Source organism: Chiroxiphia lanceolata, chromosome 15 (genome assembly GCF_009829145.1).
Source record: "Chiroxiphia lanceolata isolate bChiLan1 chromosome 15, bChiLan1.pri, whole genome shotgun sequence".
Lineage (NCBI taxonomy): Eukaryota > Metazoa > Chordata > Aves > Passeriformes > Pipridae > Chiroxiphia > Chiroxiphia lanceolata.
Window position 1 is genome coordinate 723260 of NC_045651.1, and position 27830 is coordinate 751089.

Sequence of the window (27830 nt, forward strand, 5' to 3'; positions counted from 1 at the left end):
ATCCTGCTAAATTTCATGTGCTTGAGGCTTGATCTGGAGATGTGGAACACCTGCAGTGATGTCAGTCAGTACAGTGAAATAGTTTTGGACAGAGAAATTTTAGAGCTATGTAAAGTAGCCCTGATTTTTATTACTTGTTATTAAGTGCCAAACTAATGTTGATGCTTTACCAATGAGATTAATTGCACATCAGTATGCTGAGTGGACCACTCATTTAGATACAATTAAGCATCTGAATAAAATTTAGCTGGACACTTGTAATAGTTACAGGGGCAAGTCAGTGTCGATTACTGCTATTGAAGTACCTGTAATATTGTATCTTTTGGAGTGTTCTGACTAGCACAACTCTACTCTTGTAATGTGTTCAGTAGCGCTTCATTTCAATCATGAGAGGATTCTAAAGCAGCATTTTGACTGCTTGTTAAGCAAATACTTGACTGCATACATGGCTCAAATTTCTGCAGTGCAGTGTATAGCTCTGATGGAAAGTGTGGCCCAGCACTGTGCTTCGAAAGCTAAAAATCTTCTGCAAGATGTTCAAAAAGCAACAGCTGTTAATAGTATTTCTCAGTTTCCACTATAGTATTTGTTCTTTAAGCCCTGAAGGTAAACAGAGACTGTTGAATTAAAACTCTCTAACAGTGCTTTACAAAAGTGAAAGTCTAAACAAGACTTTTAAAGCTAAGCACCCTTTTAACTATTGGCTAACTGAAAACCTAGCAGATAAACTAATTTCTTTTTTTTTTCTTTTCTGCTTTTCCCAGAGAATGCTTCTCATGCTGCATCAGTAATAAGAGCAGATAGTTCATAGTAAGACTCCTGTATAAATTAAGCAGAACGGTAAATCTTTCTTTCAAGATTTATGGAAAACAGGGGTTAGGAAAGGAATAAATAAATAAATAAGTAAATAAAAGCTGAGAGAAAATCATTGAAATAGAGACCAATTTCCGTGTAAGAGAAGGTTTAATGCTGGCACCTCATGGGCATTTTATGGAGCAGGAAGCGGGGAGTTAATCAGTCGGGCACCCCAGGCTCCGAGTTCTCTTGCTCAGTTGAGCTAACAGGGAAGGACTGGGGAAGAGGGCCTGGCAAACAGCCTTTGTGGGAACTGTTAATGCCTCTTACTGTCTGAGCTTGTGATGACAGAGTATTTCAACAGACTAGGAGGGAAATAACATCCATAACAATGACTGAGCCACACAGCAGATCTACCCTTTCCCATACAACAGAACACTTAGTTGTAATAATATCCTAATTTTTAAACGTTACTTTATAGTAGGTCTCTTTCAATTGAGGATGCCTTTATGCAATGTTTTACTTAAACTAGGTTTATAGGTAAGACAATAAATAGTGTATCATTTGTGTAATTGGTGTGGGTCCTCTGGTTGCTTACAGACACACCTGTGTGGATGGGAGAGTAGCCTACATACGAAGTAGCTCAAAGCCCACCTTAATCTTCAGAGATCCTGTCTGAATCAACTGAAATGTTTCCTTATGGCCTGTTTTGGAGAGTTTTTTCAGTTAGGGAGTTTACTCTGAAACAACACATTACCTCATTCTCTGGCTTAGGCTCTAAGTTAAGGGTATTTTGGGATTTCATCTTTTAGGGAGAGAAAGTGACCAAGGTTTTTCTCTGCTAAGGAGAGGAGAGAAAAGCCAAGTCTTTTGAAGCCCTCAATTGGATCAGAAGATGAATGATCTGGCCCTGATAATCTGATTAGGAAATTCAGTTCCGTTTTCTGAAGCCATCTGTGGAAGCTGTGTTGTAATGGAGCTTTTAAGTGCTGAAAATTCAAAATACCTGAATGTGATTTAAAAAGTGGGGGAAATTACAAAATGTGTTGTGGCACTTGACACTGAGAACAACACTTATAACTAGCATGGAGGTTCAGTGGGTGCTGCCCAGGGGTGTTAGTCAGAGAGGTGCGATGGCAGAACCCTGTGGCAGTCACCTCTGCACTGCCTGGATTCCCAAAAAGACCATGGGGTGGAGGGGCTTCCCCTCGACATGCTGCATGTGCTTCAGCTCTGTCAGGCTGCGGTAAATGTGGTAAAGGTTTGATTTTGCCCTCAGTGTTGATGACAAAATACTTTAATGTTTCAGGGATAGTTCTCTGCAGCGAGGCCTGAAGAGCTTCAAGGAAGTTATAATAACTTTAGCATTTACACTGTGCCTACGAGTAATAACTTTACTGTAATTTTCTGAAGATTCATTATCCAAAATCTTTATTCATTATAATAGCCCTTATGAAACATACAGAAATCAACATTTTCTTGTGTATTCTTATTTGCACAGTATGAGAGATTCATTGCTCTGTTTTAATTTGTTTCATGGGGTGCGTTTGAGTACATTCCATACAGTGTTGTTATTGAATTTCTGTGACTGTCATTACAGAGCCATACAATCTTTAGGAACTCATATTCTGAGCTTCCCAGCTCTGTAATCTGCATCACATTTAAGAATTGACATAATTAGCTTCTTCAGAGTTTTAATGATAGTGCCAAAAAGAGAAGACCTGAAAAGGCAAAGCAAAGTTAAGCATATCTAAGGCCAAAGAGTAGAGAAGACAGGGAAATAAAGTTCTGGTGTGGTTACTGAATTATTTCTGTTCTCTTGGTCTGTATTTACATGCAAGTACTTTGCTTTATAGAACATTGTTTCCACAATTTTATTTCCTTGTCCTTTTGGAAAGCAGCAGGAACAGTTCAAGGCGTTGGAAAGTACATGGTTATCTAACTTGAACAAGTGATAAGTGGTTGCCCAGGGAGACTGTGGCTACCCCATCCCTGGAAGTGTCCAAGGCCAGGTTGGACGGGGCTTGGAGCAACCTGAGATAGTGGAAGGTGTCCCTGCCTATGGCAGGGGGTGGAACAAGATGTCCCTTCCAAACCAAACCTTTTTGTGATTCTATGAAACTTGCTAGATCATAAAAAGTTCTCTGGCACCAGCACTTGTGAGCCTGCTGTCTTCCTTCAGCATCCTGACTCCACTGAGGTGATTATAACAGTACAAAGAGAAAAAACAAGGATCACTGGATCCTTTGCTTTCAAACTTGGTTCATTGTACTTGAAATTGTTACTGATTATTATTGAAGGTATTTTGCTGGTCTGTTCTTTCCCTTCACTGCCATGACCATTGCTGTCACCTCTGAACATAGCAGTGCCACCTGGGCCTGGAGTGCAGTGGTGGGACCAGCTCCAGCTTGCTTGGAGGACCCCAAGTAGGTACCTGTGCCTGTGAAGCTCCTGGAACATCGTATCCTAAGATTGCCTCTTCTGTGGATGTTTCCCTGATGTTCATAGCTGTGCGAGGAGGAGGTGGGGATGGTGGGCTATTCTACTGTTAGCTGACATTTTTGGCTATACCGTGGCTTGGTCACATAACACTGTATTGATACAGGAATTTTTTTGGAACTTGTAAAACTTGCAGTTGTAAGGATTTGGGACTAATTGTGTCACAGTTTTCCAGGAGTCTTGAACCAGTTGTCCCCTACTGGAAATCAGTTCCCCGCTCCTTACTAGAAGTGTCTGGAGGGCAGTAAGAACATAAGCCTTGAGCTTTTCCTTGCTGGAAGAAGGAAGGAGGAGTGTGAAGGGTGGAGCCCCAGTGACCTGTGGCTGACTGCCACAACCCTCTGCTGCCCTTACCTCTGGCTCCATGTGGGACCTAAGCTGACGATGAGATCACTTCCACGTGTGATTCCACAGCCTTTTCTGATTCCTTTCATCAGGGTTTTTCTCCGCCTTTTGAGTATGTAGCAAGGCCTTTGTTGTTGAAGTGTGTTTTATTATTGTATGTCCAAAATGCTTTATCATTAATTTTTCATAGCACTTAAAAGTCCAGGGGCATTGCATTACTGTGGTTGGGGGGGTGTTTACTTTTCTATTTTTACATGCTAAGAGCGTGTGTGGGTTTTGAAAATGATTTTGAAGAAGGTGTTTAAAGGATCACATTTATTTCAGCTTAAAATTTGTCACACTACAGAACGGTGTAGTTTTTATTGCTAGTGCTGTATTCATGCTGACTTAGAATGACCCTGTCACACGTGAAAACAAATCAGATTGTTGCTGTTAATGAGCTTTTCAATTTACTATTCAGTGGATCAGATAAGTGGATTTAAGAGGTAATGATCCTGCTTAGCACTCAGGCTTGGCTGTCAGATCCTAGTAGTGTGGGAAATCCCCAGGGACAAAAGCGTTGACACAGTTCTTGATGGGATAATGGGAATCAAAGCTAATGGATGATAAAAGGAGTAGTAAGAGTTACAAGGATAATTGTGGATTAAAGCACTGCTCTTTGTCAACACTGACTGCTGTTTTAGTATTTTATTTGTTAAACTCTGATGTGGGGAGAGCCTGGTTTGGCAGCAGAGCACAATGGTGAGAGACGGGCTGGCTCCCGCTCCTTTCTCCCACCGGCAGGAAAGGGGGCTTGGAACAGACAGGGGTGGCTGCTGATGGCTTTGCGTTCCTTGCTGTCGCTTTTCCTCTTGTCATTATATCAAACACAGAAATTCTTAAACATTGCTAAAATTGCAGCTGGTGTAGCATTTCAGCAGTGCACTATTTAGGGAGTGAATTTTTTTTACATTGGGAGATTTTTCTAATATATTTTAATATATTATTGTTGCTCTGTTTAATTACTGTAAACAATTACTTCACATTTATAGTTTGAATGCAGTAATTTGCAACGTTTAAAGGATTGTATTATATATTATTTCTTTTATATTGTGATTGTCCTTTCACTGCTGATTTTGTCACCATAAATTACATTCATACAATTATAAAGGGATAAATTAGCTTACAAATTAAGTTATCTTTCATCTGGATGGAGTTTCTGGTTAGAGCTGTAAGTTTGTTTACTTGTGCCTTTAATATGCTGAATTTAAAGTCTTTGGAACATGAAAATACGATATTTTTGTTGTTACTGTTATTTTTGTTAATATTATTATTAACTTCCTCAGAGGTAGAACACTGGAAAATTGGTGTCTAAGCCAAGTGACAGAGTTACATCACTACCAGAAAGGAGCCTGTTAGGAGCAGGTGTAGGTGCGGTGGCAGAAGTGGTGAGTTCAGCGGAGTTGGTGGGGCTGTGGGATGTCAGGGCCGGGAGCTGGCAGTAGATGGCACCAGGCTTTCACCGCTGGGAGCTGCGGCCGAGCTGTGCTGGGGGCTCTCACTGACACCTCACTGCCACTTGACTCGATCACATCATAGGGAAGAATTACATGTAGCTCGTAATATTTGGGTTAGTGTCACTAAAGGTTAGAATGGCTGAAATGACACCCCCTGAGTGGTGGCTCAGCCTGAGCACATGGTAGGGTCCGAGCACAGAGTGTGCTGAGCTGGCAGAGTTTGTAAGCAGTATTCTATATGTCGCCTTTCTGTTTCTGATTTAACCCAGCGAAATGTTTTTATCCAAACTAAATGCGAGGCTACTAAAACTACCAGGAAATTTTATGAAGATTGCACAGTGCATTTGTAACTGCATTCTGACCACAGCTGGGTCTGGCAGGCAGGGTGCTGGGAGAACCCTGCTGGAAATAAGTGTCTTGAATCTGAAATGACGGGAAGAAGTACAACTGCAAGTTATTTGGCTCCCAAAGCTTTTGTTCTCCATTCAAGAATGGAGAATAAATGTCTGAATTCAGAGTACCAAATTTACAATGTCTGAAGAGTACCGAATTTACCAGATTTTATGACAGGCAGTGCAAGAACTTGGAAGCTCAAGAACAGTGTTGAATCGCATCCCACTGAGTACAGACCAACACAAGGATGTTTATTCCATCCCTTTGCAATTTTTTTATCATAAACCAGGTTTTTGAATGGAGACTATGTGAACAACAAGGTGAGGTTAATGTGAAAATTCACATCTCCTTTCTGGGAAGAAATGTATGCAAGGGCAAGTAAAAGCCTCAGTCCCCAGATCACGGGACACTGTCAGGGAGTGGATAATCCCTCTCTTACAGGTGCTCCAGCTGAGTTGGACAGACAGGCGCTTCTGCCTGTACTTTTCTCCCGCAACCGAAAATGTTGGTGCTAGTAAATATCTATAATATGTTATTGTTGAAATGTTTATTTCCAGGTCTATGCCCAAATGTCAGAAGCCTTGGGAATAATAGGTGACAACCATTTATGGAAGCATTTATGACAAAAATGTAAGTTTGTGCTTGGGTTCTATTCTGTATGTATTTTCTTTTGTCTTTAACTTCTACATAAAATCCACATTTTATTTTGTTGTCAAGTTTGCTCTTTGCTAGAAAAATATTTTCTGTGAATTTGAACTATTTGAAGTAAGGGATAACTATTTTCAGAAGGACTCATTTTCTGAAGGTACTGCAGGCCTCTAAATGAACAGTTGCAGCTCAATATTTCCCCCGCACTGCCTGTGTCCCTTCTCAAAATGGCATATGGGACAGTGGAGCTGAGATGTCACAGACATCCTGTCTGATGAGAGCAGTCCCCATACCTCCCGCCTCCCACTCCTGCACCCTCAGGTGTCCATGGAATTGCCTGTAAAGCTTCATGGCAATTAGAAGTGGGGAACTGACCAAGTTAAACTAATCTTTCTTTGTTTTAGGGAGGCTTCTTTGGATTTTTTTTATTCAAGATCTGGCAAAATTTTATTCAAGATCTGGCAAAATTTGTCTTAAAAATACAGATTCACAAAGGAGGCCTCATACTGAAGGAGACAAGAGGGGTTAGCATCATCTGCCTTCACATCTCCGGTATTCGGCAGAATAAGATGGTATGTTATTGTGGCAGATAAGTGTTTCAATACTCTCTCTTAAAAATAGTCCTAGAAAATTACACTGGAGAACCTACCTTTTTCTTGTGCCTCTGCTGCAGCTGCCTTCCTTGGCTACCAGTAGCATTACGAGGATTTTGTCTTTTATTATGTATGGCCTTCACAAGATTTGCTACTTTCTCCTGACACAAAAAGAGTTTTGTCTAAACTCAGTTTTGCTTTTCAAGCAAAACAAAATGATCCGAAAAACTGTGAATATACATTAAAAAAATCTTGGAGTCCCCAGGAGACGATGAGGTCTGTGTGTGCCTGGAGAAAGAGAAACAAGTGTCTTACCTCTTCATTCTACAGTGAGGAAGATACTGCATCCTGTCATTTATTTCCTGTCCTCTAAATCTGACTTACAGGACCTTTAAATACTTTAGTAGACACTTGCCTTACTGGAGGAAGCTCTCTGCTGGTGTCACCAGGTTGACCATGACCTGTTTAGACGGTATTGAACATGACTTGTCTTTGCTACTGCGGCTGCCAACCTTGAGAAATAGTAGCAATTAAAACAGGGTCATTTTCTAATATGACTTAACTTTTCTGTGGAAAACAAGGCATAAAAGCTTTGCTTCCTCAAAACCAGAAGCTGACTGTTATATCTTGCCTTAGGATAACAAGAGCACCCATACAACCTTGACATTTATCTGTAGTATGCTTTGAAGACAGGTAAATGGAGGGCAATGGAAGGAAAAATATTGATGGTTTCTGGAAGTAGCTCATGCTGTGGTGTGAGGGGGAAAGGCTTTGTTTTGTTGTTTCAAACTGCAGTGAAACTTGAACAACTGTGGAAAAAGGAGGAAGAGGGCTGTACTTTGGATAACAGAAACATCAGGGATAGCAGATGCATCAGTTTGCTTCTCTTTCTACTTGCTGCCATTGAGAGGAAATCTCTGTTATGTTTGCCAATTGAAGAAATAACATATCATCTAACAAGTTATATGAGCAGTCCTACATGTGTTTAGATTGGAGAAGGCTCTGTTTGCAAACTACTGTAAATTAACAAAAAATATAGGTTTTTAGTGTTATAAAATTTAGTGTTAATAGGTTTGAGTGTTACATGGAAGATTTTAAAAGAAAACAAGGTACGCAAAAAACAAAAATCAGTGCTGCTTTTAGATTACACACTGTAGTTTTATTTTCTCTTTTCTCCTGGCTTACTGTATTTTCCTAAAACCATGATTCGTTCATGACTAGATTGAAGATCATTTGATTTGACAGAATGGATGTTACAGCTTGAAATGGACACTTCAGTCAGTGGCTGAAAGAGGTGGCTGTGAATCTGCTGGAGAAACACAGTTGTGTTTGTGTCTATTAAAATAAATGAGCTTCTTCCCAGTGGTAGCATGCCAGGTGGAAAATCTGGGTGTGAAATCATAACATATTGATATGTAATCCAAACCTGACAGTCTGATGGGGCAATCCAGTATGGCAGCATTCCTGGTGCTTTGTTACTGAGAACATTCTGAGCACATTTGTACCAGCAGCAAGCAGGATCCCTGACTGTGAGCCCATTCACCTGCTTCTCCTGTGCATGGAGTCACTGTAACCATGGGGATTTGAGAAAGCCACTAGTCTACTGTTCTGTCTTACCTTACAGATCCAGTTTTTCTTTGAGTAGGTGAAATTTATAAGATGTTGTTCCTTAACAATAGGTTAAAAGGAAGCCCTAGGGAATTCTTAGTGTGCACTTTGTCGAGTGGCATTATTCCCATGTGGTAACTTCACAGCATTTGAGACCGTCTAGTTCCTGCTTTGTTAATGCCAAGGGTTATGTGAGATAGAGGAATTACACTTGACAGAGTATTCTTGCCTGACTAATGGCATCCAGTCTTTCAAATCCCAAAGTGTTGGAGAAAGTACCTTATGGTAGCCTGCCATTAGCACTGTGGGATGATCAAAAGACATTGTCAGGTTATTTCCTTCCACTTTGCTATTAAAGGCTCCAATGCAGGATACATGCAGGAAGCATTTTGTACCCAGTGTGAGGAATAAACATAGCAAATGAGTTCATGGCAGTGAAACAAGTCGTAGTCTTCCAGGACATATTAATTATTTTTTGTTTTGCTACTATTGATTTAACCTCTTCTTGTGTTGCCTTAAGAATTGGGAGCAAAAAAACTCCAAGCAAATTTAGTATAGAGATAAGATATAGAGCAGGTCTTTACTGAAGGCCTCCAGGCCACTGGAGTATGAAGGGTGCGCACACCCTGTGTCCAGGGGTTCCACAATTTATGTTCGATCCGAGAACTGCCCGCCCCCGGATCTGCCCCCAGGCACGCCTCCCTGGAGATTGAGTCGGAGATTCTAGGACCCCTTTTTTCCTCATTTTCCTCTTCTTCACAGCACATAGTGTGTTTGGAGCTTCTCCAAGGTTCCAGGCTTGAAGGTTGCTTTGACTATGATGGTATCTTGTTGTTCAGGCCTGGGGTGCAAATGTTCTTAAATAGAATGAAGGCCTGCCTTGAAAGGGGTCTAAACAATTCTAAAGAATTTAGAAAATTCTATATGAAATGGGGAAATAGGGATTAGTGAGTGTTTAACTACTATTCTAAAGTGTGAGAGACTATATAATCATGCTAAAAATCTACATTTACTACACAGCTACTTCTAAAATCTACAAAAAGCTAAAAATCCTAACAATTCAAAGGGCATCACTTGTGATTACTTACTGGTTGACACAAGGAGTTTCTAATTTCTTAAAGTCTAGTATGAGCTCAGTAATGTTTAGGTGGATAAATGGCATTTTGTCATGTAGTTTTAATCTGTTCTTTGAAATTCGTTAGTGGCAGCTTTGCAGTGGAGGATTATTGGTCAAACTCAGTGAATTCTTTAATTAACAGAAAACAATTTGAAATACTTGTGTCATAGCTACCAGTAGCTGCAGTAGCCACTGTTCAGTTAATGAATTAAAGACTGTGTGGAATAGATATTCTTCAACATACAGAAATATTTTGAGTCTTGTCAGTGTAATAGATGTACTTTTGACCTTCAAACTGTAGTTCCAAGTACTACTGTCACATCAGATCCTAGACCATTTATATACCTTTCCACTGGGAATTAATAGATGTGCCTTTTATGGAATTCCTGTTAAACTGTTTTTGAGGGGACATAGTTTTATGTAGCCAGAATATCCAATAGTGCCTGTATTTCCATCACAGTCTTACCAGAAATTTTGCGGGATGGTTCTTTTAGCATGCGGTGTTTGCATGCTCTGGCCACCACCTTATGGGAGATGTGGTAGGAGGGGAAAGGCCAACTGAAAGAGTAGCTACCCTCAAGCTGAATTTTCTAATCTGCTTGTCATCTAAAGTGCTTTTAGCTGTGTTACAAAAACAAGGCTCATCTATTTGCACCACATAAGGAAGAGATTTTCAAAGTCTTTTCAGGGGATTTGGGGGCCCATTTTTCTTGCACTGTGAATTGGAATTTTCTTCCAATGGGAATTGGCTAGCCCAGCAGCTATGAAGCAGGTGTGAAATCTTTGAAATTTTTTGTTTGAAATGTGTGAATTTTTTTTCCATCTTTCATCACACAAAAACCAAAAACAACCACTTCACCAAACATGGTGCTTTATGGCAGTTGTCATCTTTTCTGGCTGGTAGCAACTTACCTTTTGCAACTGCTTCTTTGGCTCAGTCCCAGATCTGTGCATCGGAGGCGCAGCAGCCTGTGCATGTGCAGGTAGTGCAGTGTTCCCAGAATTCCTTGGCTGTATTATGGCCTGTTGTCACCTCTCAGAGAAGGGCTTCAGGGCCTCCTGGAAAGAGGATGGATGAATTCTTTAGGCACTTAAAAATGGCCTGTAAGCCACATTTGAGACCTCGGCATGCAATGATAAATGGAGAAGGTACCCACCGTCCATGTGACCAGATGGATTCCCCCTCTTTGCACACAGTGCTCCCTTTGCTGTACTGACTGAGCTTTGCTTTTGCTTTTCTCCCCTGCATCCCTGATCCTAAAATTTTCATTTTTAAATTGCACTGCATCAGTTTTTCAGTTCTTTCTTTGAGGCTGAGCATTCCACTGCTGTGCTTTACCCACATCAGTTCCCATCCACTGCTGCCAAGGGACTGTCCTGTGCTGGGCACCAGCAGAGCTGTAAACTGTGTCATAGCAGTGTCATACAGTCCTTGTGTCTGAAGAGGTGAGTCTCTGAATTGTAAACTGGGGATTAGACAGGAAATTAAGGACAGTAGAAGGGTTTTGAGGGGCAAAAAAGTCGTTAAATGGATATAGGAGGCTGGAAGTGGATATCTTTGCCTTGATTCTTTATCTGGCTGAATACACTAATGACTTGGAATGTGCAAAGATTTTTTATTTTTCTGTGGATTATATGGTAACCTTTTTCCCAGAGAATTATGAATTGGAGTATACGATCATTTTATGTCTTCCCCTTCTAGATGTTAGGTTAAAATACACAGCCTCTTAAAATAATACTTTTAAGTGCCTATACTGGGGGCAGAGGTGTTTGGTGTGCTGAAGGGACCCCGTCACGGTGACACAGTCTCAGAGTAAGCCGGGCAGCTGCTTTGGTGCAGCTTTTGGAAGCTTGGGTTTTATTCTTTTCTTCTTACTAAAGGCAAGCTAAAAGCAAATATTTGAATTCTTAATGCTGTTCAATTTAGATTTTTCAATTTCTCATAACTTTTCAACACGGAGCAGAGTTACTGTTGCTCTTTTGGGTTTGTATGTTTGTGAGTAGTTCAGTATTTTGATACTGTTACTGTTACCAAAATTGGAAATATGCTGCCATTTTTATTCCCACTTTTTTTGTACTTCAGTGCTCATCTCACATAGATGTTTTGGCAAATTTGGCATTGGTGTAGCTATTGATGAAGCTCTTGTGTTCTGTGACTCATCTGAAACTTCATGGTTGGTTCCTCTGTTTCATTTAGTTCATCTTTTAAATCACTAAACCACTTGAGCAAGAAAGAGACAGGAACACTGGTACTTGGATTTCAGTGCTGTCTTGCCATGATTTCTCCGAAGGCTGTAAATTTTTCTCCTCTTTCATTCCTTGGCTTCTCTTCCTTACATACTGGAAAACTGCTTTTTGTGTTATGAGATTCCTCTCTAGATCTTTAGAAATTTTCTCAGATACTTATGAAGTTTTGTGAATGTTTCTTAAAATACTACATTTTATGTGTCTTTCATCTTGCCTGATATTAGCAAGGCAGAAACAGAGATGGGAATTGCTATGATTGCCTCTGTTCACTCACGAGTACTTTCTAGCTTTTATGTTATTGCTCCATCTTTCAGCATCCAAATACAACCATGAACTGAAAGAACAGATGTACATGAAAGTACCCTGAATGTTGGATGAAAAGGCTTTCTTACACAGTTTTAATTTTCTCTTCAATCAGTCACTGTGGCTTCTTGTTTTTCTTTAAATGTCTTGTAACTGGCTTCTGAAGGACAAAGATTTTACTCTTTTGCAAAATAGCCTTTTTATTATTTTGATATTGATGTCAAATCTGGGTAGTTCAAATTCCTTTTTATTGCTTTGTATGGTATATACTTGTTAAGGATTTAGTGCAACTATAAACATCTCCAGAACTCCCCATAGTAGGGATAAACTGTGAATTATGGACTTGTTAGAATGGGCTATTTCTTTAAGGCAATCTGAACTTCTGTAGCTATTCATAGAGATTGTATAAAATAAATCAATATTTGTCTGTAAATTTAAATTGAAGAATTGCTTTGGTAATTGCACTGTTATTTGCCTTTTCCTGAGTAAATAATACTAAACAGTTAGATGCTTTAAACTGCATTCTTGAGTTTATAACTTCCTGAAAAAGAAACTTGGTTTACGTGTTGTATACATTCCTTAGTCCATGAATATGTAAAATCAATAATCAATGCTGATTTTAAGGCATATTTTCTTCAGGTTCTCTATTCCCCAGACTGAAATCCTACTGCATCCCAGTGTACATAGCTGGTACTGATGACACCTCTTACATCATTGTCTGTCGTCAATGGATCTGACAGCTTAAAGTCAGAATCACTGTGCATTTTCTACAGACATGGAAACTGAGACATACAAAGCTGAACAGACTTATCTGACTGGCAGTTTGAGGTACACCCTCACTGCCCAGGGCACAGTATGAAATGGAGCAGAGCTCAAGGAGTGTTTGGACAGCACTGTCAGGCACAGGGTGGGATTGTTGGGGTGTTCTGTGCAGGGCCAGGAGTTGGACTTCAGTGATTCTTGTGGGTCCTTTCCAACTCAGTATGTTCTGTGATTCTGTGGTCAGGAATAGGTGCCAGGGCTTCCGAGCCAGGAAATCATGCTACCTTTCTGTTTGAATGGGGCTGCAGGGAGGGGGCAGAGGCTGGAGCAGGCTCTGCTCGGGGGGCCCAGCAATGGCCCAAGAGGAACGGGCAGGAACTGATGCCCAGGAAGTTGCAGCTGGACAGGAGGAAGAACTTCTTTGCTGGGCAGTGACCCAGCCCTGAAGAGAGAGCAGAGAGGGTGTGGAGTCTCCTGACTGGAGATCTTGCAGAGCTGTGTGGACACAACCCTGTGCCATGTGCTCTGGGATGGCCCTGCTGGAGCAGGGAGGTGGGACCAGATGAGCCACTGTGGTCCCTTCCATCCTGAACCATTCTGGGATTCTGTAACCTCATTTGAAACAAAAATTAGATTCCTCCACTGTACCGGCTTGTTTACTCCTTTCATCTGAAGGCCAGTGCCTCCTCTTACCTCCTGATGAACCAAGCAGGTGAACACACCAGGCTCCACCCCCAGCCCCTCGTGTGTCTCTGCACTGACCCACACACGCACAGCAGCAGCTGTGCAGGGTCCTGGCTCTGTGTTCACATCTCACCCTTAACCTGGGGAAGGCTGTAGAGGAAGTGTTGCCTGCATGATTCCATTAAAGGCTGACTGAGTTTGCTGTCAGAAATGGTAAGTGGTTTGATATGGTGCTCCCCAAGAATTGACAACAGGACTAGTGTTATCCTATAGCATAACTTATGCATTGGTTGTTAATCAGAGTATACTTCTGTGTCTGAGAGGGGTTGCAGTTAGGGAAATGCAATATCCCCTATACATCTTGAGTTTAGTTAAGTGTTTGGTGTCGGGAAGAGGAGAATTATGGATTAGTACAAAAACTTCAAGGTGGAATATCACTGGGAATTGGATATAGCAGTAGTGCTATGAATTGGCCCATAGTTTTTCTGTGCCACTTTTCTCCTGTGGAAATTTTCCTGGGGATTTTATAGCAATTTGGTTTTGTCTTGTGAAATATTAGGCAGATAAATACTACAGAAGTTAAGTGGCCAGATATTGTGATGAAAAATGAGTAGATAAATATATGTAAGGGTAACCTCCAGATAGTATATTTCATTATGACAGATAATGGATTTTTAAAAAATTAATTAATTTGTTATGATGTTACAAAAAAGTTTGAATCCCTTGCTCAGGAAAATGACGTGATGTGTTTTTGTAGCATTTTCTGTCTCATAAATGGAAAATTCCAAGACCTATCACAGAAATACATTTGTAATATAATCATAGAATCACAGAATGGTTTGGGTTGGAAGGAAACCTAAAGATCATCTCATTCCACCCCTTAGTGAGCATGGACGCTTTCCACTAGCCCAGGTTTCTCCAAGCCCTGTCCAACCTGGCCTTGGACACTTCCAGGGATGGGGCAGTCACAGCTTCTCTTGACAACCTGTGCCAGGGCCTCCCCACCCTCACAGCTAAGAATCCCTTCCCACAATCCCATCTATCCCTGCCCTCTGGCAGTGGGAAGCCATTCCCCCTTGTCCTGTCACTCCATCCCTTGTCCCCAGTCCCTCTCCAGCTCTCCTGGAGCCCCTTTAGGCCCTACAAGGGGCTCTCATGTCTCCCTGGAGCCTTCTCTTCTCCAGGTGAACCCCCCCAGCTCTCCCAGCCTGGCTCCAGGGCAGAGGGACTCCAGCCCTGGCAGCAGCTCTGTGGCCTCCTCTGGACTCTCTCCAGCAGCTCCACGTCCTCCCTGTGCTGTTCCCCAGGGCTGGAGGCAGCTCTGCAGGGGGGTGTCACCTGAGGGGGCAGAGGGGCAGAATCCCCCCCTGCCCTGCTGCCCACGCTGGGGGATCAGCCCAGGGCACGGGGGGTTCTGGGTGCCAGCACACACAGCTGGGACATATTGAGCTTCTTGTCAACCCACGTGTTACTACACTGAGCTTTTACATTGCACTTCTCAAAAAGAGGAAAGTTTGTTATAAAATGTCATTTTTCTTGTTTTGTTTATTCTAGTGTTACGAACATTAAATACCAGGGAAGATGTGAGCCCATGATTTCAAGAACTCTTCAGTTTCCAAATGACCTTTCTGTTGGATATCCTTTTTATTGGATATGGCACAACATGTTATTTGGAAATAATAAGGTAAAAGTTAATATGAGGCTTCTGTTGTTTTATATGCCACATTTTTAAACCAATTAGGATATTAATCTTGATTCATTTTGGTTTATTTTTTCTATGCATAGTTTTTAAAAGGTGTGCTTATTTCTACCTACTTTTACCAACAAAAGACAAATCATATAACTAGTTGCTTATGGTCATCTGTCCCAGTCCTAATCTTCTTGAAGTCAATACCGTTGATGAGTTCAACAATATTGAGAATGGGACTGATTCTGTTGGCAGCTGAGAAGAGGATTGGTTCTACTTGGAGGATGAGTCAACTAAGGTATGAAGCATAAGCTGGATTTCAAACACAAGCCTTTTGACATGTTTTGTTTTCTGATTCCAAGTTCCTCACTGTGTCAGTGTTATCATTACTGTTATCATTACTGCTGATAAACCAGCCTGACCTTTGCATGTGGATTTTTGTCTGGGTTCAAGTATTTTTGTAATATTCTTACCCAGTCGTGGATGCTAACTTGCTATCTATTGCAAACCTTTTGTGTCTTATTCTAATTAATATTCACTTACCATGAGTTGGAGAAGAATGCTCTTTGAATTTTCAGTCAATCGAGCAAGAAGATTGAAAAAAACCCAGTCTAGCAGTGGTGTTTGATGTGACACAATATTTAAAGGTATATGACAGTTAATAAACCACCAGGGTGCATGAACTCATTCAACATTGAAATCCTTAGCTGTTTTAAAATAAGACTGAATTTTCAGTAATTTTCTAGAGGAGGTTGTTACACAAGCACAGGGGAAGACACCTGGAATATGACAAGTGGTATCATTTTGTTTATCCATAGAACTCTAATCACATAAGAATAATATATTTCCTTGGGTTGAAAGACGAGTGTGGGTTTTCACATTCCGCAAGTGAATTTTATTTAATGAAAACCATACAAGGTGTACTTGTGTATGTTTACTTTAAATACCATTAAGCAGCTCACTTGATAGTTTAAATATGCATGTGTTTATGTTCTCATGGCATCACAGAAATGAGACTGGGAAGGAGACGGAAATGAAACATTACGAAGGAATTTGACAAAAACAGAAGGGGAGACATTTATTTCGTTAACAAGATTTATGAAGGAACTAATGAGCTCTCTCCTGCTTTCTACCAGAAACTCATTGCTTTGCTAGGGTTCAAAACACTTTCAGAATCCCCATGAGCTGTAACACAGTGCACCTAAACTGGGAGGGCTTGGTTGTTTCTGCGTGTTTGCTGAGAGGATCAGCCTTGTGTTGCTCCTAAAGCCAGCAAGCATTCAGCATTTCATGTTGTCTTCTGGAGGCTTGCAAAGGCATGTATTCCTGTGGGAGCTCTCCAGAAGTAGAGTCAGAATAAACTATTGGTGCAAATAATACTTTCCAAGGCTGAAATGTCTGGATAGTTTCAGTGTTCCAATTACTTAAATTATGTTTGCAGTAAATGAGTTTCTGCTCATGAAATAGATGTAATAATATCAGAACCTAGAAAGGATGAAAAAGTAGATATTTAATAACCTGTGTTCTCTTGAAGAGTAGCATTGTGGGGTTTTTCTTTGCAGAAACTGGCTAACTACTGACAGAGTGGTTTTAGACCCCTCTGCATACTCAGGATGTAAACCAGCACTGCCCTCATAAATGCACATCTTTAACAGCAATTTGAAGTGTTGAAAGACTAGCAAAAAGAGAGATTAGCTAAAAACATAAATACCCCAAATGTATTCAATTACTTTCAATGACAGTGATTCAAACAGGAGCTCTGAGAACGGTGACTTTGCTGCATAGAGGGGTGGGGTTAAGCCAAGGCAGCTTTAATGCTGCTTCACTTCACCGTGATCTTGTATTAGTTAAGTTTAAAATTGTGTTCCCTGGCAAACCATAAAAGATTTCGAAAGTATTAGACACCCACTTTTGTGCTGGAATTTAATATGCAACTTTTTATTGGAAAATAATCGTTCTTGTCTGGCGAAATCCACCATGCAATATTTCTGTTAGTAGGCATAATGCAATAAAGACAGGGAGGGCTATTTATCACTACAAATTTTGAGGATTTCAGGATTCTTTTTATTATTTTAATATATTTCTTTGGTATTAAATCAGAAAAATGATAAATTACACCTGTCGAGGCTGTTTTTCCTTTTTCCCAGAAAATGATGTACAACCTAATTTCACTGGTCATTTTGGCTTTTAAAGATATGTATTTTTTTCCTATTAAAAACTCTACCAATAGGGGTTTTTTTTAATAATAATACTGAAGTACTTTTTATTTCAAACATATGAAGTAGTTTATAACTACTTCCTGGCATTGCAAACTTTGGCCTTTTCACATTATATTAGGATTTTTTTAAAAGGCATTAAGTATATATTGCTTTGAAAGAAATAGTGTATTGTTAAGATGCTAGATCCAGTGGATCAATTTTCAGTATTTGAAATAGATTAAATTGTGGCTAGCCTGAAAGGTTACAACAATAATTTATTTCATTTCAGTACTTTCCTGTACATAATCAGCTTTTACACAGTCTTAGAGATCAGTATTTTTCTTTTTTTAAGTGTATAGTCATCTTTTTCTAAAGGATAATTTAGAATTAGAAGCAAAACATAATTTCAGCAAATGCAATATATAACAGGAAAAAAAGAAGTAAAACCATAAGAAGGTATCAACAACAAATGATTGGGGCTGGTGTCATGGTTTACATTGCTTTCACAATTATTCCAGGTTTGCATGTTTTGAAATGTATTAGTCCAATCTGATTTCAAAGCTCAGTTATTTGAATTATAAATCATTATGTCCCTCCTAGCTGATCAGTTGTGAAATATCTTTGAATTCATTTGCATAATGGAATATGTTAGTTGTTCCTTTATGTCTGTGAAGCCACAGTGCTCCCTCATACATGTTTAGTTCTTTCTACTAATTAACTTTTCCTCTGTATATTTTTGTAGCAAAATAAATACAGTTTCATTATTATTTTGTACAGTAACTTGGGATAAAATACTTTTAGTCTCTCAAACATTCTTAATCCTTGTCTTTATTAGCCTTGTGTTACAAAAGGCTCTGCCTTGTAACAGGGCAGGGAGCCAACTATGTAGCTTTGCAATATAAAACCAGGTAATGCCATGTCGGATGTTATGGATTGACAAGAGAAACAACTCTCAAAACTTGATTAGGAGATTTTCCAATAGAAGGCAGCTATAAAATCTACTCTTACAATTTTACCTGTTTAAAAAGAATTTAATCTACTTAAAATGAAAAGGGAAATTGTTTATTCCCATAAAAGTTATTGAACTCTAGTCAGTGATGTGCAGGAATGGCAGAGTGAAGCAAGCACTCAGAAAAAAGCCCCAGTAACAATGGTAAGTGTTGTGGGTATTTGTGAAGTCTCTGTGTGTACAGGACTGCAGGAACACATCCTGGGTGTTACTTATGAGCTCATCAGTGCCAGCAACATTGCTCAGTGAACTACTGAGTCCTGTGTTTGTAGCATTCATTGTAGAATATACAAGCCCGTAAGTAATTTCCTTCATTTGGTGCCTTCCATGCTTAGGAATGTTTCTGAAGTTTTGAAGTTTGAGTTTTTCTATGGCATTTCTGAGAAAGTGCACTGATGTACTGGGATATTGCAAACCCTTTTATATCCCCATTTTAGAGATGCAGAACTGAGACAGTGGAATTTAACTGAGTTTCTACAAGTCATACAGTGATTTCATGTCAAATGAGGGAGAAGCAGGAGTCAGAAAATCCCAGCCATTGTTTTGGCCACTCTCGTGCTCCTGTTTTGCAAACGTGGTTCGCAGCAGTCGCTGCTTCAGTGCAGAAACTCTCAAAGGTGCCAGCATGGCTCTTTTTGCAGGACACAGGATTATCGTCTGTATCCAGCCCCAGATGCTTGAATCATCTGAGACAGGGAATGTGTGTGTGTGCTCATGCTGTTAAGAGATGTCATAATTCACAGAGCTAGGAAAGGATTTGAATTGTAGGAACAGGTCTGAACCATCTGATTTAAGGGTTTCTATAACAGAGTTTTTGCAAACTCGACTTTTTATTTAATATGATTTCTTGTGCTTTTAAAAAGAAACCTTAAGAAAAATATTATTTTTTCATATGTAAGTACCTAGAAGATGTGATCTGCAGAATTACTGCAGTCCAGGAGATACACTGCTCCTGCATCAGTGTGCAGCTCCCTGGGTCCTTGGTATCCGGGCAGGTGCAGACACGCTGGAGCTCATCTTGCTCGACCAGGGCCAGGAGCTTTGACCAGGGGTCAGGTACCTTGGCTGATCAATGCACAGAGTACCCAGCAGCCCTTCCCCAGGGCCTGTGGGTAGCAGTGTGGTGGCTGAGGCCAGGTGAGGCTGCAGTTACCTGGGCTGTCACCAGTTAGCCAGCTGTGCAGTGGAAGATTTTAGTTCATGCATAGCAGGAGTCAGTTAATTTGCTTTCTGCTTTATCAAGTTTGAGAATCTGGGGTTTCTGTGGAAATGCTCATTGATATATCCAAAATTCTCAGCTGTACCCTCTTGGTATGGACTTTGCTATGGCTCTGAGACTGTATGCTTGTAGGAGATTTCCATTCAGGTCTTACATGTCTGAAAATACTTTCAAAGAATCACAGAATTGTTAGGGTTGGAAGGGACCTCTGGAGATCCAACTCTCCTGCTGAGGCTGGGTCACCTGGAGCAAGTGTCATAGGAGCATGGCCAGGTGGGTTTGGAATGTCTCCAGAGAGAAGACTCCATGACCTCCCTGAACAGCCTGTTCCAGTGTTCTACCACCCTCAATGTAAATAAGTTCTTCCTCATATTGAGATGAAACTTCTTGTGTTTTAGTTTATGGCTGTTGTGCCTCGTCCTGTCTCTGGGCACCACTGAAGAGTCTGGCACCATTCTCTGACACCCACCTTGTAGATATTTATATTCATTGATCGGATCCCCTCTGTCTTCTTTTCTCCACACTTAACAGGCCCAGCTGCCACAGTCTATCCCCATCATAGAGATGCTCCAGACCCCTCCATTATCTTTGTGGCCTCCTCTGGATGCTCTCCAGGAACTCCGTGTCTCTCTTGTCCTGAGGAGCCCAGAACTGGAGGCAGCACTGCAGATGTGCCTCCCCTGAACACAGAGGCAGGATCTCCTCCCTGACCTGCTGCCAATGCTCTTCCTGATACCCCCAGGATCCCACTGGCCCTCCTGGCCACAAGAGCACACTGCCAGCTCACAATCAACCTGTCATCCACCAAGACCCCCAGGTCCTTCTTCTCAGAGCTGCTCTCTAGTAGGTCAGTCCCCAAGCTGTACTGCTACCTGGGGTTGTTCCTCCCCAGCTGCAGGACCTACACCTGCCCTTGTGTATTCATGCTTAATTAGGTGCTGTTACTTTTCAGTCTGTTTGGCCCAGCCACACGTGAGTCTGTTCTTTTCCTGCCAAGTTATGTGAAAACAAGCACTGAAAAACGAGAACATCGTCCTTGAAGGAAGCATCTTGTATAAACTGAAATTAATTGGGGCCTCACTATTGGCTGGCAGCCCTCCAAGGACACTTGAAGGAGAAAGTGAAGAGGAGGAGGATGAAGTAATCCCCCAGACTCATTTAGGAAAGACCCCCTGAGGCGTAGCACGAGGGCACAGAGACATTCCAGAGTACCCACGTGTGTGCAGAAGAGGCACCACTTACATCACGGGGGGAGGGACTGACTGAGCGGTGCTGGCCACACCTGCCCAGGTAGACATCACAGGTTAATTGTATAAAAAGCAGAGAGCTCTTGCTGGGAGTGAACTCAGGCTTCACGTGGAGGACCACGATGCCTTGGCAGGGACGCCCTTTACCATGTGAGCTGCTGATGCACCGGGGAATTCTGAGCATTCTGGGGTCGGTAAGACAACCTCATAAGTAACACCTGAATGAGTGGGGGGTTATCCTGGGGGCTTGTTTCCCTTCTCTTTCCTGTCTCTCGGTTTCTCGTTTTGTTGGTTACTTGTTTGTAATAAATATTGTTTTGTTGAACTTTCAACAGTGTACTGGTTTCCATTTGGCAATCTCCCTGTTACACCTTGTTGAACCTCATTAGGTTTCTCTCTGCCCAGTTCTCCAGCCTATCAAGGTCCCACTGAAAGGCAGCACAGCCTTCAGGTGCATCAGCCACTCCCCCAGTTTTGTATCATCACCGAACTTGCTGAGACGACCTTCATCAAGGACCTTCATCCAGGTCCTTGATAGAAAAGCTGAATAAGGCTTGGCCCAGTATTGCTCCCTGGGGAACCCCACTGACTATAGGCCTCCAACCAGATTTTGCTCCGCTGATCCCAAGCCTCTGAGTTCTGCCATTCAGCCAGTTCTTGATCCACCCCACTGTCCATTCATCCAACCCACATTTCCTGAGCTTACCTGTGAAGATGTTATAGGAGGCAGTGTCAAAAGCCTTGCTGAGTTGGGGAAGACAACATCCACTGCTCTATCTTAACTTTGGTTAAGTGTTTAGCATAGCTTAGTACGCATGAGATGTATTTTTATCTGTTGTAACTGAAACAAATTGTGGTTTTCGATGGGTCTGGAGGATCACCCGTGTGACTTTGAGGCTGTTACCTCAGGGCTGCAGCAGTGCCATTGCCAAGTACCAATCAGCTCCAACGCAGGCACTTGCAAACCCACTTTTTTTATGTGCTGATGACATGGATCTGTCTGAGGAACAAACACCATTTATTATCCAAAACTTTCTGTATATTTGTAAAAGTCATTTAGTTCATTTGTCTCGTCTGTGACTAGAACATATGCTGTGAAAATTGCTTTCATTAATAACAGATTATAGTCTAAAATGTTCTAAAGAATATCTGTATTACATATATTTGTAGATGAACTTCAAATATTATTTTAGTGTACTGTTTCAGGATTTTTTTTCTCACTAAAAGTTCCTGAAAGTTTTCCCAGCCTGCCTGTGTAATTATAATGCTGCAAGGCTGCTTTTCCTTAACACCTGCTATGTACAGTCTCCTGAAAAAGCTTGTGAAAATAGATGGTGAAATCCATGCTTCAGAATCACACAGTAAGTTTTCTTACTATGTTAAAAAGTGTGTGTAGTAAATTTTGTAGAACACTTAACTTTTCCTACACTCATTTTTTGACAGAGGAAGCACTTCCCTTTCCTGGATGTCAGTGAGGATTTGAGCCTCAGTGACCTGAGGTGCTGGACAGTGTTCCACACTGGCTCACTCAGCTTCTCCTGGACTTAGGTAAGGTCATCTCCCATGTCCCTGAGGTACCTCACTGCCTTGTGTAGTGCTGTGAATTTTTAGAGTTATTAAACCAATCAAACAGCAGTTTATTTCTACAGTAAATATGTTACAGTTGGTATTTAAATCACTGCCTATTGACTCCTGAGATTTATGGCATTGAGCAGCAACACTGTATTTGGTGCCTTCTGTTTGAAGAAATAAGCATCATGAGTTTATTTTTTGTATTGTCTTAAAATTTTACAACATGAAGTGCCTGAGTGTTTTGCGTTTCCAGGTGACATACTGACCAGGCCAGAACCTCCCAGCTTCTGCCAGAAGGTTTTTTATTTCACTTCTTTGTGCAAGTTCCCAATACACAAAGATCTTCAGAGTTTTGCTTATTAAAGCTTATTAAAGCTTATTTTGCTTATTATTTGCTCATTGACCAGAGTTTGGCAGTACAGGGAGCAGCACTTAAACTTGCACCTTTTGAGTTGTCCTTTGCGAATGAGAGAAGTTAGCAGGTGTAAAAACAGTGCATGCTTTAGTAGCTAGATGTGATGAAGAACTTAGTCCAGGCACTGCCCTTGGTCCCCAGAGCTTTGCCTGCCTGGTTAGAGCTCTGTTGTCCAAACAGAGAAGGCTGGGCTTGGCAAAATGAGCACCCAGACAAATCCTGTCTTAAAGAAGCTGATAGTCAAGACAGTCATAAGCCAGCGGTGATTGTTCCTGCTCTTGCTGATCATGAGTGCCTGTCCCATCTACTGTTGAACCCTGCTGGAAACAGGGAACTCCAAGGCAAAATGGAGCCACATTGGTCAGTGTTTTCCTAAAGAATGCACCTGTGAGCTGGACCTGGGTTTCCTTGCAGTTAAACTGCTTTCAGTACTGGCTCAGATTTGTATAACATAGGCATATTTATAATATAAAATGGGCTGTGCATGCAGGTTCAGTAATTTTTCCTACAGGGAAAAAAGAGATTTGGTAAAAATGACATCACAGGTATTAAGAATTACTTCTCAAAGTAGAAGCTGGATAAATAGATGTCAGACAAAATGCAGACTGGCTATAAACTGACAAAGGCCATTGTAATTCCTCTGGATTAACAGCTCCACAAGATCTGGAAAAAGCATACATCAGTCCTGTGGCTGTTGTCCTTCATGTTCCTACTGGAGTAAATGTGTTTGGGTTTAAACTGACAGAAAAGCACAGCTAGAGATACAAACAGGTAGAAGTTGTGTTTTAGAATCCAAATTTTAAAAATAAGGTGTACACAAACTGTCCTTTCTGTGTGCTTGTGCAAGCATTAAATCACAGTGTTCTTACCTTGTGATTCAAAAGGTACTTTCAAACCATGAAAACTGGCATTTTTAGACAAAAAAGCATCGTACTAATTGTCTTCTCTGGGCTTTCTATGTGGGTTGTTGTTTTTTTTTTCAAGTTAAATGAAGAGATTTATATAAAATCCTTTTATATGAATGATAAATAATTTACGTGGAAACAAAACTAAGATTAATTTTTATTGGTGGGGGTTGTTTTAAGTAATTATACAGAAGCATTTTTGGAGTTGAATACGGTAAATTGAGAATATTTCCGTTTTAAGTTAGGTGCTGTCAGTGTGACTGGCAAAATTTAATTTTAATGGGAAAGAATGGTAATATCTGGATGCCACATCCATGGAAGTGTCCATGGCCATTTTGGGTGGGCCTTGGAGCAACTTGGTCTGGTTGTGATCGTATGATTCTATGATATTGATATTTGCTTCAAAATGCACTTAGGTTTGTGTTGAGTTACTTAAACCTCATATGAATATAATAAGAATTTGAATTCCTTGTGTGTTACAGGTTGTGTTTTTAATATTTTTGTGGCATTTAGAATTGCATAATTTTGTCCAAGATCCTTAGTCCAAGATGTTTTGTGTGAAGTGTACAGAAAAAAACCTAATAGAACAACATTGGTAAATTTATGTTTAAATAATTAATAAATTTTAGTCCCTTTTTTCTCTGCACTACCAAAAGAAGTAGATGTAAACTGTAGAAAATACCTCCAGGAGCTTACAAGCTTACAACAATTCACCATGGGAGGTTTGTTTAGGATAGTTTCTTCCTTTCCTTACTAATACTGTGCTGTTCTGGTGATGTGATGTGGCTTGTTCAGGAGTGAAAAAGAAATGTATAGGCAGTAATTTGTGTTAGTTTTCTAAAACTAACACATTAGAGGATCCTAATTGTATATTCTTTCTCCCCTGCCTACACTGAAATTTAAAACAGACCTAGCACATTAAACTTTCCCTTACTCAATTCCCAAAACTAGCTGGTTTGGCATTAAAGCGTTGGTCACAATCAGCATTGGACATGCTGGTAGTTCTTTGGTTTTCTCAGCTGTTTGATAAAGTATGGTTGAGATTCTGCCTTGGGAAGGAATCATCTTGAATTTGGATGTGGACACCTTCTTCCAAAGGTATGCAGCACTCTAGAAGAGGTGGAGTGTGACTTTTCCTGTCCTGGGACAGTTCCTGTTTCTCCTGAGAACTCTGCAAATGGCATCTCGGTCCTGGTACTGCACAGGGCAGGATCCAGATGGCTCCTGTTAGCCTGTACTCTGGCACAGGACAACACCACCATGGCACTCTTTCTAAATGATTGGGCCTTATTTATTTTTTTTTTCTCTGAGGAAAATCTGGTAAGCAATTAAAGGGAGAAAAGCATCAGGAAATGCAATGCACATAGAAACAGGAGTGTAAGAGGAAGCTGATGCTGGTTGAGCAAGAGATGGGGAGCACAGAAACTAATGGTATATTGGAACTGCCTGAGGAGCTGGATTGGCAAAGGGAGGAGATGGAAACAAAAAGCTGGATTGGAAGAAGACACAAGGATCCAGAATGCCAAATAAAAATACTGACTCCAGTTGAAAGGAGCAGAGAGAAGATGGCAGAGGAAACAGGCAAAGATGGAAAGGAATGGATTTCCCAAGTCCACCAGACCCTTTGCTGCTCCTCAGTAGCTTTGAAATCCAGCACAAAGCCCTTCACCCTCTTGGGTTTGCTGCAGGTGCAGGTCACAGATTTGGGCAGATCCTTCACTAGTTTAAGAAAGCTCTTGGGCATAGATGGCACTTCGAAGGCTCTGTGGCTGAGCTGACAGTGCAGCAGCAGGAAGTTACTGAATGTATTTCCTTTGCTTTTAAAAAAATCTGGAAAGCCTTGTATTAGAGGGGAGCAGTTCAGGTCACAGAGCCAGGTATTCAGGACTGAGGAAATGCCAGAGTTGGGACTGTCACTGCAACCTTCCTCTCCACTGTAAATATTGACATTATTACGAGGCAGTTTTAATTGCAGGATCACAATTATATCTCTCAGAGGATGTTTGACTCTTTCAGTTCAGAAGATGTGTCATTCTAGCTTCATGAAAAGCCACTGAGTATTTTGATTTTTTTTTTCTGTGTTATTACCTGGCTTTGTCAGTCCCCTCTTTGCTTTCTGTCGTGACTGTTTGTTCTTCTTGGCATTTTTTCTTCTTGGCTTTTTCTGTCATTCTTACTTTCCACTGGTGACTGGTGACTGGGTGACTGGTTTGGTCTGAGCAGCATCCCTAAAAATAAGGGGCTGGAATTAGATCTGTTCTAAGTGTGGAAATCAAACTGTAAAGCTTACACCAACTTTGCACAACCAGTTTAACACACAAAAGCCTCCTCCTAACCTCACTTGCAACTTAGTTTCCCAGACTTTGCTGATGAAGAGAGGAGGGAAAGAAGCCCTATAGCAAAGAGCTCTTTAAAGAACATAAATTAAATTCCTACTCTGAATTAGTCTCACGGGGAATCAGCCTGTGAGAGGCAGGCTGCCCTTATTAGGGCCTAAAGATAAGTAGTGTGAGGACGAATCTTCATGCAAATTGCCATTTCTAAAGAGTCGTTGTTCATGGTTACTGGTTCAGTTTCATGACAAAGCACAATCAATCCAGACTTCTAGGATATCTTTCAGCTGTCTGACAAAGATGATCTCTTTTTCCCTACTCACTCTTTTTTCTTTTATCCTAAATTCACACCTTCTGAAACACATGAGGCAAGTGTCATATGAATGACCCCAGCACAGCCTGGATTCATTTCCAGGGCAGCTTCATTGTGTACACCAGATAGGTAAGAGGCAGGAAAAATAGCATATGAGCATAAAAGATTGTGATTTAAATATCATACTCAAACTACACATGTGGAAAAGCCTAATTTATTATTGTAGTTTTAAATTTACCATTTTCTAACTGTTGAGTCTTGACTTTTACGTGAATGTTCTTGTAGGGCAGTGAATAAATGTTGTCAGGTTAACAGAGGAAACAGAAATGTGGAAAGGAGAAAGGTGTGAAATGCGGAGACAATCAAGTCTCAGACACAAGTTGTTTGGAATCAACAATTTGTGTTCTTTGTTTATAGCTCAGTAAAAATACATTATACCTCAGGTTTTTGTTCCTGTAGGTCACCTGAAGTTCCTGGGATGTCAGTGAGATTTCTCTGTGGAAGCCTCGGAGCCTGACCCTTCTGAAAAAGTGCGAAGATGTGTGTGATGCTTTTGCTAGTTTCTTTTGGTTTCTTTTCCTGTAGGTGAAGGATATGACTTTGAGAACTTCATGCTCCCCCTCTCAGTTTCATTTGAAAGTGTGACTCAGATACTCAACAGTAGTGTTGAACAAGAAAAATTAAAAGGTAGGGGTTTTTTCAAGTATAGGAGAAGAAATTATTGATGGGAAAAAATAATAGTGAGGCGAGGATTCAGCAACAAGTCTGGCACCTTTTCTGTCAGTCTCCCTTGACTGTACATACCTGTATACTTATATACATATGGACTTATATACATATATACATGTGTACATGTATCTAATTAGGAATGTAGACAGTAGAGGTACAAAGGCTGAGTACTATTCTAAATAAACTTTGTACAAAGATTCTATAAGGACCTTGAGATTTTCCAGTGCGTTGCAGATCAGATGACCCCATTTGAAGCTCATTTATTATCAAAGGGACAAATTTTTCTTCAGTGATAGCTTATCTGTTCCATGTCTAATATTCCCCTTTGCCACGCAAGTATCCTGTTTGTGTATATTAACATATTTATTTGGGGGTATGAGAAGACATGTAACACAATTGATAAAACACTGCTGCTTTAAAGTATTTTTTTTTTCAAACAAGAATTTATTATATAAATCAAGACTTTATTAAATGGCTGGGCATATATGTATAAATAGGAATGGGTCTTGAAGTATGGCACCCTTAAACTGAACAAAGTGATTAGGATAACTGATAGCTAAATAAGGTTTTTATGTGCCTGTGGGAGCCATATTAGGATTGATTTGACAAGGCAGTTCAGCTGTGGCAACAGTCATAACATCTAACACAACATTATGTTTTATTAGTAAAATCCTTAAGTGTAGCAAGCTGTTTGTGTCAAAACAACAGTATAT

At 40.7% G+C, this 27830-nt stretch overlaps 1 long non-coding RNA gene across 1 annotated transcript; it reads left to right on the plus strand.

Moving 5' to 3' along the window:
* Positions 1 to 3662: 3662 nt before the first annotated feature.
* On the plus strand, positions 3663 to 27314 carry LOC116794318. The gene is made up of 9 exons (XR_004359751.1): positions 3663 to 3751; positions 4965 to 5043; positions 6086 to 6158; positions 6662 to 6748; positions 15045 to 15174; positions 15276 to 15475; positions 22057 to 22211; positions 22294 to 22398; positions 26848 to 27314. It is a non-coding gene; the product is annotated as an uncharacterized LOC116794318 (long non-coding RNA).
* The last annotated feature ends 516 nt before the right edge of the window (positions 27315 to 27830 follow it).